General features: G+C 38.5%; 1 protein-coding gene and 1 non-coding gene across 4 annotated transcripts in view; one reads left to right on the plus strand and one right to left on the minus strand.

Moving 5' to 3' along the window:
- The window catches only part of Mgat4a (alpha-1,3-mannosyl-glycoprotein 4-beta-N-acetylglucosaminyltransferase A), a 100,433-nt gene that overhangs the window by 68,130 nt on the left and 13,926 nt on the right, over positions 1–18,377 (minus strand). The window lies entirely within an intron of this gene.
- LOC122121399 lies at positions 3,994–4,100 on the plus strand. The gene has a single exon (XR_006149940.1). It is a non-coding gene; the product is annotated as a U6 spliceosomal RNA (small nuclear RNA).

Here is an 18,377-nt window from a genome sequence, read left to right on the forward strand (position 1 = left end):
ATATTCCTGTTGTTTCTTAATTTCCACCTTTTCCTTTTAATACTCTGCAAAATCGTTTTCAAATCATCCACCCCATTTCTTCTCTAGACTTTCCATTTTAACTACAAAACTTCATTTCTCGCACCTTTTTTTCTTTTTTGCTCTTTCTACTTATTCTCCTTAAGTATTTGAACAAGGAGTTTCAATTCAATTTATCAAGATACAATGTATCTTGATAAATGTCACCCTTTCATCATTCTCCTCCCTTCCTCCCAAACCCATCTATCCCCTCAAGTTACCTGGCTCCGTTTTCACATATGTACATTGAAATTACGACTGTATTCACCAAACCTTCCTCTCTCCATTTGTCTCCCCCGGACCCTTAACTCTACCTTCACTCCTGACAAAGCATATTTCAGCTTCCTTTACCTCTTTTTTCTTTCATATTATTCCTGCTCTGCACCCCAACTCCCATCTACCTCACAATGTTCCAATGCCCAATCTATTCTGTTTTTTGTTGTTGTTGTTGTTATTGTTAAGTTTGATTTTGGTTTTGAGACAAGATCTCACTATATAGAAAAGGCTGGCCTGGGCCACTAATTGGACAAGCTTCCTGTGTGGTCCTTTACTTAGGATTTTTTTCTACAATTAGTTTGTATGGGAATTGAACCCAAAATTTTGAGCATACTAGGCAAGCACCCTACCTGTGTGCTACATCCGTAGCTCCAACTAAAAGATTTAAGTAGTCCCTCTGCCCCATCTACTAGATTAAAATCATAGCAGATATCATTTCCAACACCAATTAGTGCTTCTAGGCGGAAGCTCTCCCATTTTAACTATGGGAATTCAACAGATTCTTCAGTGTTATAAAAGGGACCTGGTAAACCCAAAGATGCCCAGCTAACAAACAAAAACCAAATAAGGGTCTGAATGAAACAACAGTGAGCTACTAGAGCCCTGGCCTCCCTTGTCCAAGTGCTCACATGCAAAAATCAAGTAGACCCATAAGAGTACAGATTAGTAGGAGTTTGCTTTTCCTTCCCACCTCACCCTGTTCCTTTTTAGCCCTCAGTAAGCCCCAGTCTATGCATCCAAATTTACCTATTCAGTTTCTATTTTGAAATCTATTTTGTTTCAGGTCTTTCTGTTTTTGTTGTTTTTGGTAGAACTTTGTTTTCAGCTCAGGGCACTGTGCTTGCTAGGCCCACACTCTAGTGCTTCAGCCATATCTCCATCCCTTTTGCACAGTTATTTTGAGATATACTCCTACTTTTTGCATGGGATGGCCCTGACAAAAAGGCCAATTGTCCTATTTTACACATTCCACTGGATGGACAGAAATATATCACCAAGTCCAGCTTTTTGGGTTAGAATGGCATCTCAAAATTTTGGGGGGGTGAGGGCGGAGGGGCGCTGAGCTGACCTGGAACTGCAATCCTCCTATCTCAGCCTCCTGAGTAGCTAGGATTATAGGTGTAAGCTATTACCCCAGTTTAAAATTTCATTTTTAAAGATTAAATATTTCATGACTTCTAATCTTTCCAAGGTGTTCTATAAAATAATTAGGTTTACAGCTGCCATTAGAATTTAATAAATCTAATAGTCTCTAAAGTAATACAGTGGTCCTTGCCCATCTGTGTTCACAACCTGGCATAAGCCCCACTCCCCATCCCAACCCCACCCCACTCTACCCTGCCCTAAGTACAAGCAGGAACTGTCACTTGCTTCCAATGAACTAAATATGGCAAATATAATGGGCACCATTTCTGGGATATTGTATATGAGACTTTATCTTGCCAGCATTCTCTCTAAAGACACCCCCCCCGCCTCCCCCCGCAAAAAAAACCTGTATTGGAAGAAATAAGCAAGTAGACTGGAAGGTCTACAACAAAAAGGTTAGAACTACTTCCAGCCAACAGCCAGTAAGAATCGGTGCTCTGAGTCACAGCCACAAAGAAATGAATTCAGTCAACAACTTGAATGAACTTAGTTGGATATTCTTTCTTAATCCAGTCTCAAGAGAATAATGTGGCAGCTGACATCTTCAGCCCAGCTCTCTAAGACTCTAGAGCTTTCAGAGCACCAAGGAGCTAGGTGATAAGAAACCATGAGATCAAAAGTACATGCCATTTTTAGCCACTAGACTTATGGTGATTTATAATGCATCCACAGGTAACAAATGCACATATATTATGGGATCTCAATGATCTTCTTTTCCTTATCTCTTAAAGCTTTCTGCAATCTCTTTGTCCTAAGAATTGTAACTACTCTTCAATTATTCCTGACAAAAAGAAAAAGAAAGAAAGAAAATGAAAATAGAGTAATGTCAGAAACACTTAGATGATGCACAAGTTGCCAGGTGCTGGCAGGAGGCTGAGACCTAGGAGATTACAGTACAAAGTAAGCTCAGGCAGAAAAGTCAATAAGAATCCATTTCCAATTAACCAGAAAAAATGCTAGACTGGCTCAAGTGGTAGACCACCAACCATGAGCAAGAAAGCTAAGCAAGAAGGCCCTGATTTAAGTCCTAGTACTGGCTCGTGCACATACGCACACAGAATGATGCACAGTGCCATTAATTAACCACTATTACATCATCTCCAATCTTTTAGTTTTCTCCTATTGAGCAAACGATTGCATCATCTTTGAAGAGGGCAAAAAAGTTTGAAGAAACTAACCTTGCAAATCTTTTTGTAACCTTTGCTGAAGACAATTGAGAATTTGGGGTTGCTTTCTCCTTCATTTTTTAAAATTTTCTTTTTGCACTCATTGTGGAAAGGAAAAAGAAACTGACAAAGGAAGACATTTTACATTTTTTTGGTTTCCTTTGAACTCAGACCTCTTACTTGCTAGTCAAGCACTCTAGTACATTTAGTCCTTTTTAGTCCTAGTTTTCAGATAGGGTTCTTATTTTTCTGCTCAGGGCTGGCCTTAGGTCACAAACCTCCTACCTCCACCTCCCATGGGCCTGAGATAATTGACCTGCACCACCATGCTCATTTTGTTTTGTTTTTGTTGTTGTTGTTTTTTTGAGATAGAGTCAATATATTCAGAATGAAAAATGCTAATCTCTCACTTGCTAAATGACTCCATTCATATAACATTTCCAAAATGACAAAACCATAGTGATGGCCACAGGTGTGACAAGGGAGACCTCTGTAATGTTGTAGTTGCTCTGAAATGGTGGTTAAAATGATCTACACATGAGACAAAATGCTTATAGCAACATAACACCAACACCAATTTCCTGATTCTGATCATCTACAGTATATAAACATAACTTACCACAAGAAGTAAAAGTCAGAGGAAAGCAGATGAAAGATTACATTGTTTTGCACTAATGTCTTGCTAAACCTATTTTAAAATAGTCTTTTAAAAGCCAACCAAGCCAGGCTCATGCCTGTAATCTTAGCTACCCAGGAGGCTGCAATCTGAGGATCAGGGCTCCAAGCCAGCCTCGGTAGGAGAATCTATGAGGTTCTTATCTCCAATTAACTACTCCAAAAGCCAGAAATATAGCTGTGGCTCAAGTGGTAGAGTACTAGCTTTGAGCCAAAAAGCTCAAGGACAGCACCCAGGCCCTGAGTTGAAGCCCCAGGACTGGAACAATAATACTAACAAGAGCAACAAACAAACAAAAAAGAATCAATGAATTAACAGTGGTTTTAAGGAAAAAGTGGATATATGACATTTTCTTATTTCATCATTCAATTGGAAGTCCTATATCATAAAGTTATAAGGACCCAAACACCCTGGGTTCTTATAACAAACTTGTAATAATAATAATAATTCTTTCATTTATTACATATCTGTGCAACAAGATTTCCCTGATAGGTTCATAAGTATACAAATGCTGAAGCTGGTAGACATACAAATGTGTTTAGAAAAAGATGGTATAAAAACTACTTCAATCTTCACTAGCCATACAATGGACAAGGGTCTCATATCTAAAATATACTTGGAACTCAAAAAATTAAATCCCCCAACAACAAATCCTCAAAGAAACAACTGCCCATGTTCGCTTCAGCAACACATATACTAAAATTGGAACGATACAGAGAAGATTAGCATGGCCCCTGCACAAGGATGACACGCAAATTCGTGAAACGTTCCATATTTTTAAAGGAAATAACAAAATGCTGAAATAAGGGTACAGGTTGACCCATTGTAACAATGAGACATACAAGACATTATGTTGAAAATGAACTTTACAACAAGGAGGAGTTAGGAAGGGGGGGAAGGAAGGGGAAAAACAAAGGAGAGGGTAACAACACTCGATAGGAAATGTACTCATTACCTTACTCATGTAACTGTAACCCCTCTGTACAATATTTTCACAATAAAAATATATGTGTGGGAAAAAAAACAACTGCCCAATAAATAAGTGGGCTAAAGACTTAAAGAGAAACTTCTCTGAAGAAGAAAGAAGGATGACCAATAGATACATGAAGAAATGCTCAACCTCCCTAGCCATAAAAGAAATGCAAATCAAAACAACATTGAGATACCACCTCACTCCAGTTAGAATGGCAAAAATCAAGAACTCTAATAACAACAGATGCTGGAGGGGATGTGGACAGAAGGGAACCTTACTTCATTGTTGGTGGGAGTGTAAACTTGTTCAACCACTTTGGAAAGTAGTATGGAGGTTCCTCAAAAGACTCCATATAGAACTCCCCTATGACCCAGCATTCCCACTTTTGGGCATTTACCCAAATGTTTACAAACAAGACCACACTAAAGCTACCAGCACAACTATGTTTATTGCAGCATTATTTACCATAGCTAAGATATGGAACCAACCCAGATGCCCCTCAGTAGATGAATGGATCAAGAAAATGTGGTATATATACACAATGGAATTCTATACCTCCATCAGAAAGAATGACATTGCCCCATTTGTTAGGAAATGGAAAGGCTTGGAAAAAATTATATTAAGTGAAGTAAGCCAAACCCAAAGAAACATAGGTCCCATGGTTTCCCTTATTTGCAATATCTAGTATATGTATGAGTCAAGCAGAAAAGGTCAGATAAGGTGATGTTAGGAAAATGAACCCTAAGATATGTATTTAAATGCTTTTTTTCTTTCATGCATTTGTTTCTAGCGCATTTATAAGATTATTTCTTTGTTGCTTTGTATGCCCCTCCCCCACCGTATAACCCCTGCTTTCACTGTATTTGATGTCGGTATAATTTGTGGAGGGGAAGGGGAAAAACAAGTCGTTTAAATAAGGATACAGGTGGACCTGTTGCAGCAATGAGAAGTACAAGTTGTCATGTCAAAAACCAACTTTACAACTTTGGTGGGGGGAGGAGGATTGGGTGGGGAGGAGGGGGGAGGCTGGGAAGGGATGTGAAGGGTAAACAAAGGAGGAGGCTACAATGCTTGATACGAAATGTACTCATTATCTTGCCCATGTAATTGTAACCCCTCTGTACAGTATGTTCACAATAAAAATAAAAAATAAAAACTACTTCACTGATTATTCTACTTGGTATTTTTGCAGTTCCAGCACAAAGCCCTTTCTCTCTTCAATATAATTATGAAATGTCAGTTTTCAAAAGTTGTGTGTATGTCTGTGTTGCCAGTTCTGGGGCTTGAACTCATAGTCTAGGCACTATCCTTGGGCTTCATTTGCTCAAAGCTAGTGCTCTAACACTTGAGTCACAGCTCCACTTCTGCTTCTTTTGTAATTTACTGGAGATAGAGTCTCACAGACTTTACTGCACAATCCTTATCTCAGCTTTCTGAGTAGTTAGGATCATAGGCATGAGTTACTGGCACCCAGCTCAAAAATTGTGTGTCCTGTTGTTTCTAGAGCAGAACTAGAAGTAATGGGAAGCTAGAATCTACTGAAGACTCACTGGAATTAGAATTTACAAAGATGTGTTCCATGCTCATTCATGACAGTTAATGAGCAAATTGTCCACTTCAGCCTAGATATATCTACCAAACAAGAAATAGGCAGAATAAAAACAAATCATTTAAATAGGGATACAGGTGGACCCATTGCAACAATGAGATGTACAAGTAGTTATGTTGAAAACGAACTTTACAACTTTCATGTGGGGGGAGGGGGAGAGGAGGATTGGGTGGGGTGCGGGGCGGGGGGGGGGGGGGGGAAGAGGATGGGAAGGGATGGGAAGGGGAAAGGAGGAGGCTACAATGCTTGATAAGAAATAAGAAATGTACTCATTATCTTGCCCATGTAACTGTAACTCCTCTGTACAGTATTTTCACAATAAAAAAATATTTAAAAAATTAGTAACTAATGAAGAAAAAAATTTGGCTCTCAATCTTCAAATTCTTATTCAATTTAAAGTGGTTTTTTTTGTCATGATCACTTATCTTATTCCTGTAGTATTTACAAAATTACTTACAATCAAAGTAAGTTAATTGAACCCATACAGTAAATGACACTTTGTTTTTCCTAGTGTAATTAGGGACTTTAAAAATTGAGCTTAGGGAAGCTATCAAACTCCCCCTATCCATCTCTTCCCACAGTACTCAGAGCTTACATCAGCATTTGGGAGTCCTCACCTTTGGAACTATGATGTCTAAGAATAGGAAGAATCTAGAAATACACCACTTCATGATTTCATCCTAACAGTTCCTACATGGTCCTCTACCTTATTAAGCCAGTTCTAATTCTGAGGAAAGGGGACAAAGAAGATGGCCTTTTGCTTATAGGTAACAGATTGAAACTGCTATAAATACACAAACTCTGAAATCATATGTAGACTGAGGTCTCAGAAATACCTTAGCCCTTGCTTATCTATCTTCCTGATTTTCACCTTTGTGTGTGTGTGCTAGTATTGGGGCTTGAACTTGAGTTGAGGGTTATTGTTCCTTAGCTCTTTGGCTCAGGTTTGGTGCTGTATCACTTGAGCCACACCTCCATTTCCAGCAGCTTGCTGAGTAACTGGAGATAAGAGTCTCAGGACTTTCTTGTCTAGGCTTGTTTCAACCCATAATCCTGAGATTTCAGCCTCCTGAGTAGTTAGGATTACAACCACGAGCCACTAGTGCCAAGCTCCCATTAAATTGTAAATTGAAATTTCACTCCATTTGCTTATTTTGGTTGGTGCTCATCTACTTTTCTTCTCCACATAGATGCTACCAGAAGCCCATGTTTTATTCCTCATCTGTTCTCCAGCTCCTCTTACCTTGTTAATTGAACACCTGTTTTGTGGCACTGTACCATAATTACACACCTATTTCTTTTCCACTACTGAACTATGAGTTCCTTGTGGCAGGAGTACCCAAGGCTACCCTCCACCAACTCTCTCCTTCAGGACTAAAGAGATACTTACTGGCAAAAGGAAAAGGCACACGGATACAAGTTTGAAGGATACCAGGCAAAATTTCTAGAAGTTGTACTGGAGTGGAGTTGTGCAGGACACAAACACACTCAAATCACTAAATACCAGAGAAGTTTAAACAACTCAACACCTGAGTCTATCACTGGGAGCTGGTCATGTAGCAGCCTTTGCTTAGCACATTACAAAATTCCAGGTTCTGAGACAGAAAGTAAATGTTCAGTTAAGCCACAAGACCTCTACAAATAGTTCAGGCGAAAGAAGCCATTCATATTATGTAGGGAAAGTATCCTTATCAGTATTTATCAGCCAAGTTTCCAGATGCCAAAGCCAAACCTTGCAGAAGGCCTTTCTGATGGAAATACTACATTGACTTTTTTTGGGGGCTCAACAGAAATGGTATTTTACCAGTTCTTTTTCTTTCTCTTATGGCAAGGTCTTGCAGAATATGAAGCAATTTCTAGCAACTAATCACTTTGAGGAAAATAATCTTAAATTTTAAAATTATAAGAAACTGATCAATAATATCACAAAGTGTATCACATTTTTTACGCCAATCCAGAGGCTTGAACTCAAGGCCTGAGCATTGCCCTTGAGGTTTTTTTTACTCAAGGCTAGTGCTCTACCACTTAAGCCACAGCTCTACTTCTGGTTATTTTTTTGGAGGTTATTAGAGATAAGAGTCTTATGGACTTTTCTTCTGGCTTTGAACCTCAATCTTCAGATCTCAGCCTCCTGAGTAGCTAGGATTATAGGCATGAGTCACTGGTGCCAGTTTATCACAACATTATTTATACAGTTTCATATGATAATTTTATAATACTAGGACCCATTAAAAATTCATGGGAAACATTTGTGATATAGTTAGCAAAAACTGAAGACTACAATATGCACAGCATGAGGAAAATTACATCGTAAAAGAGATATACTGGTATGTGTGTTAATAATCATTTTCATACTGCTTGGTCTCAGAATTCCTTTATACTCTTCAAAATTAGTAGACTCCAAAGATCTTTTATATGAATTTTATCCATGAACATTTATGATTTTAGAAATTAAAGCCAATAAACTTATAAAATATTTAAAATTTATTTTAAAGCCTATCACATTAGCATAAAGACCATGAAAAATAACCATTTTCTAAAACAAAAAAAAATAGTGAAGAGTGCTATTTGTTCAAAACCTTTTAATGTCTGACTTCACTGGGGTTGGGAGGAATGTGGGAAAACAATGAAATAGGTAATATTGATCAAGATGCATTGTACTCATAAACTGACATATTCAATTGTAACCCCTTTGTGCAAATAAAGATAATAAAAATATAATTAGAAAAGAAAACAGCTAACTTCTAAATCTGGTTCTTTTTTTTTTTTTTTGTCAGTTGTGGGGCTTGAACTTGGAGCCTGGGCACTGTCCTGAGCTCTTTTGCTCAAGACTTGTATTCTACCACTTTGAGTCACAGCACCATTTCCAATTTTCTGGTGGTTAATTGGGGAGTAGAGTCTCATGGATTTTCCTGCCCAAGCTGACTCTGAACCGTGATCCTCAGATCTCAGTCTCCTGAATCACTAGGTTTACAAGCATGAGCCATCAGCACCCAGCTGCTTCTATACCTTATGAGAGTGAAAAAGGCAAATCATCAATATCAATATTATTATTTTTAAAAGTCATGTTTCCTGAGCCTCTCCTGAAAAAGCCTAGAAATCTCCAGGGATCCTGGGAAAACTACTAGTCAGAAAAATGAAAGATAAAATACTAAAAATAGTAGCATTCATCTGGTAACTAGATTCAGTTCACTTGTACTTTAAGAGTTAAACAGAGCCGGGTGCAGGTGGCTGGGTTCACACCTGTAAACTTGGTTGAAATCCAAGGACACAGTTTCAAAGCCAGCCTAAAGACAGAAGCAGAAATGTGTCTAAGTGGCAGAGGGCCAGCCTTGAGGAAAAAAAATGCTTAACAAGAGCACAAGGCCCTGAGTTCAAGCCCCAGTATTGGCACCAAAAAAAACAAAAAATAAACCAACTATGGGCTGGGAAGGTGGCTCAGTGGTAGAGCGCTTGCCTTGCATGCCTGAGGCCCTGGGTTCGATTCCTCAGCACCACATAAGCAAAAAGAAAAAAAAGCCGGAAGTGTTGCTGTGGCTCAAGTGGTAGAGCGCTAGCCTTGAGCTGAAGAGCTGAGGGACAGCGCCCAGGCCCAGAGTTCAGGCCTCACGACCAGACCCCCCCCCCAAAAAAAAAAATTAAAAATAAACCAACTATATATTCATTTGTTTACATATATATTTACATTCTATTAAGTAAGACTGGTTAATTAGTCCCTTCTTTTAATGTTGTGTTCACCCACTACTAGCTTAAGAATAGAATGCAATCTTTATCTATGTATTTTATAGTACATGCTGAGTTTAATGGCTGGACAAAATCTCTTATAGCCAAAGTCTGATAGGCAGTCTTTCTAAACTAGCATCAAAAAATTAGTTAGCTAATGTTCTGTAATAACATAATGTTCCCAATTTAGTCTCCTCTAATATATCAGCCATGAATAATTTCCTCTCAAAGTTAAGAATACAACAAGCATAGATTCCAGACAACCTCTGAGCATAGCACATGCTTAAGAAGATTTCCAATCTGAAAAAATTAGATTAGTTGGCTGTGCAAATGGATGCTAGTCAACTGAGCTGAACACAAAATAATAACCATAGCAAGTCCAAGAAATCAAACCCTCAACTTTAATATATAAATAAGAAAAGCTTTTGGCCATAACAGCAGAGGCAAGGTCTATATTCTGGCCCCTATTTAGTTCCTGTTTTAATTTATGGTGTCTCAGCCCTTATACTGTTCTATTTTGGAAAGTGTTTATGGCAAAAGCTTTACTATACTATGATTTTTGTGCATATATTAAAGCCTAGGAAAGCTAGGGGCAAGGTTCTCCACTCTGGTCACCTGCAGGAACATTAAGAACTACTCAATTCTGGCCTAAAGGTAAAAGGAGGCCCACAAATTCTTCCCTCATAAAGCAATTACAGAGCTGGTCAAAATAGTAAAAAGCAGTCATTTCAGTACTCTGGAAATGAAGCAAAGGCATTCAACAGACTGAGAAGTGTTTATTTATAAAAATGACTAAACTTGAACTAGGAACAGCATAAACTCTGACTTTCTTGCCAGGAGCTGTCCTCAGCTCTCTCCAGTTCTGTCACTCTAAAAAGGTCAGCAAGGGTGGGGCAGACTTGGAACACCAGCTTCAAAGGTACTGCGGTGGGGACTCAACTAATTTGGATGTTGGCAATCCACATAACAATAAAGGGGGCAAGTGGATGTGAAGTGCCAGAGGCTCTACTAGCCTGGCGTTAACTGTTCTATTTGGGGCAAGCAATGAACTAACTGGCAGACTAGCTAAACACTTATAGGACTTTTAGGCTGTACAGAGTTTTCAAATCTTTTTACCATCAAACACGGGTGGTTCAATCCTATAGTCCTAGCTACTCAGGAGGCTGAGATCTGAGGATCTCAGTTTAAAGCCAGCCCAGGCTGGAAAATCCCTGGGACTCTCACCTCTAAACTTGGGAAATAGAGCTGTGGCTCGCTTAAGTGGTAAAGCACAATGGTAAGTGGTAAAGCACAATGTCCAGACCCTGGGTTCAAGGCCCAGTACTAGCACACACAAAAAAATCTTTTTACAAATCCCACGCTGACTGGAGGCTAGGAGCTTGCAGACAAGCCCAAGTTACCCACAACTACTGGGCCAACAGAACATGTGCACGCACATAGAAGAGAAGAAGAAACAGCCAAAAATGTATTCTGGAGCACACGCACAGACAAGACAGACAGAAGACACATAGACAGATACACACACACACACACACACACACACACACACACACACACAGGAGGGGAAAGGAAGGGTGGAAAAGGGAGAAGAGGTAAGGGGAAGGGAACAATAACAAATTCACTACTATCTTCAGGAGCACCAAGTCATAGTCCAGAGGTGAATCAATATCTAAGTTACAAATATAAAATGTCAACAAAACTTTTACAAGAGGCTGAGGAAAAAACAATGTGACCCATAGGCAGTAGTCAATAGAAATGGTTTCTGACTACCTCCAGCTGTGGGCCTAGAAGATGAAGACTTCAAAATAGTTACTGTAAACATGCTAAAAGGACTAAATAAAGCTATCTGTAAAGAACTAAAGGAAAAGTATAATGAAAATAAAATTAGGGAAAAATATTAAAACAATATAAAAATATTAAACAAAATGCAAATTCTAGACTTATTACAGCTATTAAAATTTTTAAAACTCACTAGCTAGGCTCAACAGATAATTTTAGATGGCAGATGAACAGAACAATCAATGAACCTGGAATCAGACTAGAAATAATTTGAAGAACATGAAGAAAAATAGATCAAAAGAAATTGGAACAGAAAGCTTCAGAGTGTGAGGTATCAAGTGTGCCTAGAAAGAAAGAGTAATAAAAACAGATACCTAATATAGCTATAAAAGACTTAGAGTAGCTGAGCACATTGACTCATGCCGGTAATCCTACCTATTTAGGAAGCTAAAATCAGAAAGATTGAAATTAAGAGGTCAGTCCGAGAAAAAGTTTAAAAACTCCATTTCAACTATTAATAGCTAGTGGTACACATCTGCCATCCCAGGTACATGGGAAGCATAAATAGGGAGGTTGCATTTCAGATGCATGCCCAGCAGTAAGCAAGACCTTGCCTCAAAAATAAACAACATTTAAAAAAAAAAAAAAAAGGCTGGAGGTGAGGCTCAAGTGGTAGAACACTGCCTAGCAAAGCAAGGCTCTGAGTTCAAACCTTGGTAATGGGAGAAGGAAAAAAGATCATTAACATCACACTAATGTGAGAAACTGGATGCTTCCCCACTTGAGAAAACAAACTTATCCTCTTAAGATCAAAAACAAGGAAAGGATACATGCCCTCCATCATATTCCAGTATAATACTATCATATTAGAAGTCCTATTTAATGCAATTAAGCAAAATAAAATGTGTACAGAGTAGAAAAAAATAAAAATCTCTTTGAAGATAACATGTTTGTCTATGTAGAAACTCCCAAAGAATACCAGGTCAGGATAATGACCAAAGGAAAATGACTCATATCTGAAAGGATAAAATGTGAGCTCTGAAGGACTTGGTAATCTAGCAAGTTTAAATGCAAAAAGGATCTGTGTTAGTCAACTTTCTGTTACTATAACAGGTACCACTGATAAGCACAAAAGGTTGTTTCAGTAAACAGTTTTAGAAGTTTCAGATCCTGTTGTTCTGGGCCTTTGGTGAAATAGCATATATCAAGAGCACGTAATGAATGAAAATACCCAACTTGCAAGAAGTTGGTGGCTCAAACCTGTAATCCTAGCGACTGGAAGCTGAGATCTGATGATCATGGTTCAAAGCCAACTGGGGCAATCTGTGAAACTTATCTCCATTAAACTACCAAAAATCTGAAAGTAGGCTGAGGCTCAAGTGGTACAGTGCCCAGGCTCGGAGTTCAAGCCTCAGGACCAGTAACAAAACAACACAAAACTCCACTCATCTCATGCCAAAAGAGGAGGGGCCCAGGAGCACCTTTGGAGCATGCCTATGTGAACTATGGACCTCTCACCAGGCCCCATCTCTTAAAGGTTCTACTATTGCCCAATAAAGCCAAGCTGGGGCCTTGTGGGGGTGGGGGGGGAGGGTTGAGGAATTAAGGTTCAAACCACAGCAGAACCCAACTAGATCACAAATAGCCCAGATGAGAATTATCTTGGAAAAGTAAACAGGTCTCTGGTTTTGCTCAATATTGTCTCAATCTGATCCTGCTTAGCTTAAGTAGTCTTAGAAGACATCAGTTTTTGTCATCAGCTTAAGATTTCTAAAATCACAGAGAAGTATAAAAATACTAATTACTACAATCATAACTTTCAGAATGTTCAGAAACTAAAGAATGAAACCTATGGTGTTAATAACTTTGAATTAAATATAAATATGGTAAGTCTTACAGTATTTGAACTTGTTTTGTTTACTGATTAAAATGTTTTAAAGTTCAAAACAGTGAGTTGTACTTTCAAGCAATACACAGCAAAAAAGACATGTGTGTGTGTGTGTGTATATATATATATATATGTATGTATGTATGTATGTATATACGTGCCATGTCAGCATCAATTCCCCACTCCCGAAAGGTACTTAGTATAGAGATATTTTACAAGAAACTTTAGAAAAGATAATAATGACATTCTCCATCACAAACCCCTCCAGAGCCCTTCAGATTTTCTGTTACCATTACTGTCATCACACCTACTCTTAGAGCTAACAGAAATGTCTAGTCCTTATTACCTCCTTATTATCCCTCTCATTTCCAGCTCCCCTTCTATTAAAGAAAGGACTCCTGAATATATTTCAGACTCTTGACCAAACTCTAGGCCAAACTCTGGCCTACCTGGTCAAATTCTGTGATTCAATATTCCACCACTTAGACATCTCTTGTTTCAATCCAATATCCACCTTCTCTATTATTACAGGGAATGCCTATCTTCTAATTCATATTCACCTTTTAGAAAACTTGAATATCACTTTTTTGCCAGTCCTGGGGCTTGAGAACTCAGCGCCTAGGCACTGTCCCTGAGCTTCTTTTGCTCAAGGCTAGCACTCTACCACTTGAGCCACAGCACCACTTCCAGCTTTTTTTTTCCTGTTTATGTGGTACTGAGGAATCAAACCCAGGGCTTCATGTAGGCTAGGCAAGTATTCTACCAACTAAGCCATTTTTCCAGCCCCTGAATATCACTTCTTTTAAGAAACCTTCCCAGAATCCCTTTCAGAATGAGCTGCTTTTATCTCAGTCCTATGGCAGCCCTCTGGCTGTACCTCTGAAAAAGTAACATTACTTATTCTCATCACTCCAGTTGCCCCTGCACAGTGGCCTACTTCAGGAGGCAGGTTTTACAACTCAGCCTCTTTGCCTTCTGTCACTGTGCAAGAGCAGACAGAGTTCTATCAATGTTGGGGAAAGGGTAGGTAGGAAGGCTAAATACAAACTTCATGAAAAACAATAAAACCCAAGACTTGGTTCCTTCAGAGAAGCACTATGAGAAAGACTCCTTTTTTAAAAGAAGTTGATAACCCAAAGAACTCAGAAAGGAGAAGGGAGCACTAGACTATTCTATTGGTTACAATACATGTCCAAGCTGAACATTCAGGATGTGTGTGTTTTTCACATTTATGTTATACTTGAATTAAAATATTTAAAGAAAAAAAACTGTTCTGAAGACAATAATGTCTGCATCTATTGAACAAAAGACAGATTTGTATGTCAACTTCTCTTTCTCTTAACTAGAATACCCTATCACATCATCTCAACTGTGCAAGGAAAAGAGAAAAAAACAGTATGCAAATATTTGTGTATTTGTGTGTGTGTGTGTGTGTGTGTGTGTGTGTGCTGATCCCAAAGCTAGAACTCTGAGCATTGATGTTGTCCCTGAGCTTTTTTGTCCAAGGCTAGTGCTATACCACTTTCTTTTCTTTTTTGTTTTGTTTTGTTTTGGTGTAGATAATTGGAAATAAAAGATTCCCAAAATTTTCTGACTAGTCTGGCTTCACAGTTTGATCCTCAGATCTCAGTCTCTTGAGTAGCTAGAATTACAAGTGTGAGCCACTGGAGCCCAGCAACATTTAACATTTTTAAAACTGGAAAAATCAACTTCAAAAAATGGAATAATGACTATGATTTTGTTACTTTTTAACTTCCTGTTAGGGAAGTTGGGAGATAGTAAAATTTTGGTTGATTAGTTGACTGAGACTGAGTTTCACTATGTATTATAGATTGACACTGAACTCATGATCCTCCTGCGTCAGCCTCCTCTCAGTACTAGGGTTACAGGCATGCCTAGCTTGACCCAATTTTATCTTTAGTTTTGCAAACTAAAAGTCATGTTTAATAGCTAAACAAAATATGCTTCAGCAAAAATGATATAGATTCTGCTGTTCTTAAACAAGGCATTTAAATTGAAATGTTAAACAAATCAACTCTCTCCAGAATTTCATGTTTGCAACATAAAGGGCAACTCTTCTTCCAAAAATTAAGTTCTTAATTTCCCATGAAAATTAAGGCCAAAATTAGACCTTAAAATAAAACTGTAAACTAGATTTCCATTATTCAAGCCCTAGCACAAAGCTTAAAAGAAAACACTGAAAAAAATTGAATAAATGTATATTACGTAGCTGAGAAAAATGAGGATGAACTCTATGAATAAATATGGAGTGATTTCTAGGATATATTGCCAAGTAAAAAAGGCAATGGATAAAAGGTCTTCAGTATGCTACTCTTCATATAAAAAAGAGGAAGAAATAAGGAAATGTTCAGTATCTCTCAGTTTGTGCAACAAGAAATCTAGGCAGATTAAAACAAATAATAATAATACTGAATAGCTATACAATATAGTTAGGGGGCTGGGAAGGTGGCTAAGTGGTAGAGCGCTTGCCTTGCATGCATGAGGCCTTGGGTTCGACTCCTCAGCACCACATAAGCAAAAAGAAAAAAGCCAGAAGTGGTGCTGTGGCTCAAGTGGTAGAGTGCTAGCCTTGAGCTGAAGAGCTGAGGGACAGCGCCCAGGCCCAGAGTTCAGGCCCCACGACCGGACCCCCTAAAAAAAAAAAAAAAAAAAAAAAAAAAAAAATATATATATATAGTTAGATAGGATCTATGTAGAAAGAAGGGAGGCGGTATGCCTTTTTTTTTTTTACAGTTCTTTTATGAAGATTTTGTTTCACAGAACCAAAATGTAAATTGTTTCAACTAGACAAAAAATGGGGGGAACCCAAAATGGATTACAAACAGTAATAAATTACCTAAATTGATTATAAATGAATAATACCAGAGAAAAAGTGACTAAGATTTTTTTAAAAAACAGCAAGTAATTGTGGGAAACTGCAGTAGACTGTATCACAAAACTAAAAAGAAAAAAAACTGTATAAATATTGTACCCTAGTGAAACTACTTTTCACTTGACTCCATAGTTCCAATTAATAAGAATAAATTAAAATGAATGGTAGAAAACATATTTGGCCAGTGTTCAATAATAACTGTTGCAGAAAAAAATCATCATGCATGCTAAAATCTGTGGGCAAAAAAAAAAAATCTGTGATGCGATACCTCCACAAAAATGCTCACTAACTACAAAGGCAAAAAAATAGTAACTTTGCAGTTACTATTAAAATCAGGACATAATCTTTACCTTTAACAACTGCTCCAAGTCATCATACTCAAGATCAAGATTCATGGACACCATGCACCTCACAGTACAATGCACTGGGAAGGACATAGCACCAATTATGTGAGATCCTTGCCGAAACTGTATCTCCTCCAGCAAATAATCAGATAAATGCAAATTAGTGGACAATCTACAACATAAATGTCCAAATCTTAGCTAAAGTTCCAAGGACATACAAGATTTAAAAAAAGAGTATGGGAGCCTGGAATGGGTGGCTAATAAATGTAATCCTAGCTACTCATAGAAGAATCATGATTCAAAATTAGTCCAGGGAAAAAAGTCCATCAGACTCTATCTCCAATTAACCAGCAGAAAAAAGTCAAACTGGAAGTGTGACTCAAGCAGTAGTGCCAGCCACGAATGAAAAGCCTGAGTCCCTGAGCTCAAGCAGTACCAACACACACACACACACACACACACACACACACACACACACACACACACACACACACACACACACACACACACACACACACACACACACACACACACACACACACACACACACACACACACACACACACACACACACACACACACACACACCCCTGAGGAAATTTCCCATAAGGAAAGAAACTTGACAACTGAATGCAATATGGGATCATGGGTTGAGCCTTGTACATAAGGTCATTAGTGGGAAAATTAATGAAATTCAGTAAGATTTACAGATGAGCTAATAGTACTGTATCAAAGTTAGTTATATGATTAGAAAACTGCACTCTGGTTATATTAGTTGTTAGTACTGGTGAAAGCTTGAGGGGAAAGTACAAAGGAACCTTGTATACTAACATTTTTTTTTTTTTGTCGGTCGTGGGGCCTGAACTCTGGGCCTAGGCACTGTCCCTCAGCTCTTCAGCTCAAGGCTAGTGCTCTACCACTTGAGCCACAGCGCCACTTCCAGTTTTCTGGTGGTTTATTGGAGATAGGAGTCTCATGGTCTCTCCTGTCTGGGCTGGCTTTAAACCGCGATCCTCAGCTCTCAGCCTCCTGAGTAGCTAGGATTACAAGCGTGAGCCACCAGCGCCCGGCTCTACTAACTTTTTAATGTATGGTATATTTCAAACTAAAAAAAAGTTTCAACACATGCTATTGTTCAAATTATTCAGTTCCTCCTAGTTTTTCAGCTCTCCTCTCCTACAACTGGCAAGACCAGTCTCGGACATGTTTACTAATGCATCCCAGAACCTAACAGTGCCCAGCACACAGAAGACATCAACACAGCAGACAATTTCAGTGATCCAGAAGGATGATGGTATACTCCAAATCTTATACTTGTTATTCATTTCCTTTAAAAGAAAAATGCTAAAAACTTTTATTTATTGCTTTTGTTTACAAATAAGATCACTTTCAATAAAATAGCTCCATGTTTATAACAGAAAATGTATCTTATTTTTCTATGCACTCTCATACCTGTTTGGTGCTGAGGCTTAGTTCCAGGTGAGTGCGGCTAAGACCTAGGGGTTCCCTTCTCACCCATCTCCCTTGGACGTAACAGAAGTCTACCAGTATACTGAGTACTGAGTATGCAGTGTACTGAGAATACTGAGGCATGAACAGCCCTCTCAGGGGCTCATGGGACAGTGGTTACATACTACAGAAGCAGAGTCAGGGGAAAGTAAAACTTGTATGCCCATCTAGTGCTCAACTCCCCAGAGTAATGTCAACTCAGAAATGCCTGTCACTGTCCCTACTTCCTGGCTCAAAAATATTACCTGAAGCAATTACTATTCTCTTCCCAAAGGAACTGGCTACATTTGAAACAGCATGAAGAAGATGGGAATGTGGAGAAACAGACATGTAATGAA

The sequence above is a fragment of the Dipodomys spectabilis genome, unplaced genomic scaffold (assembly GCF_019054845.1).
Source record: "Dipodomys spectabilis isolate Male_0828 unplaced genomic scaffold, ASM1905484v1 ptg000187l, whole genome shotgun sequence".
Classification (NCBI taxonomy): Eukaryota; Metazoa; Chordata; class Mammalia; order Rodentia; family Heteromyidae; genus Dipodomys; species Dipodomys spectabilis.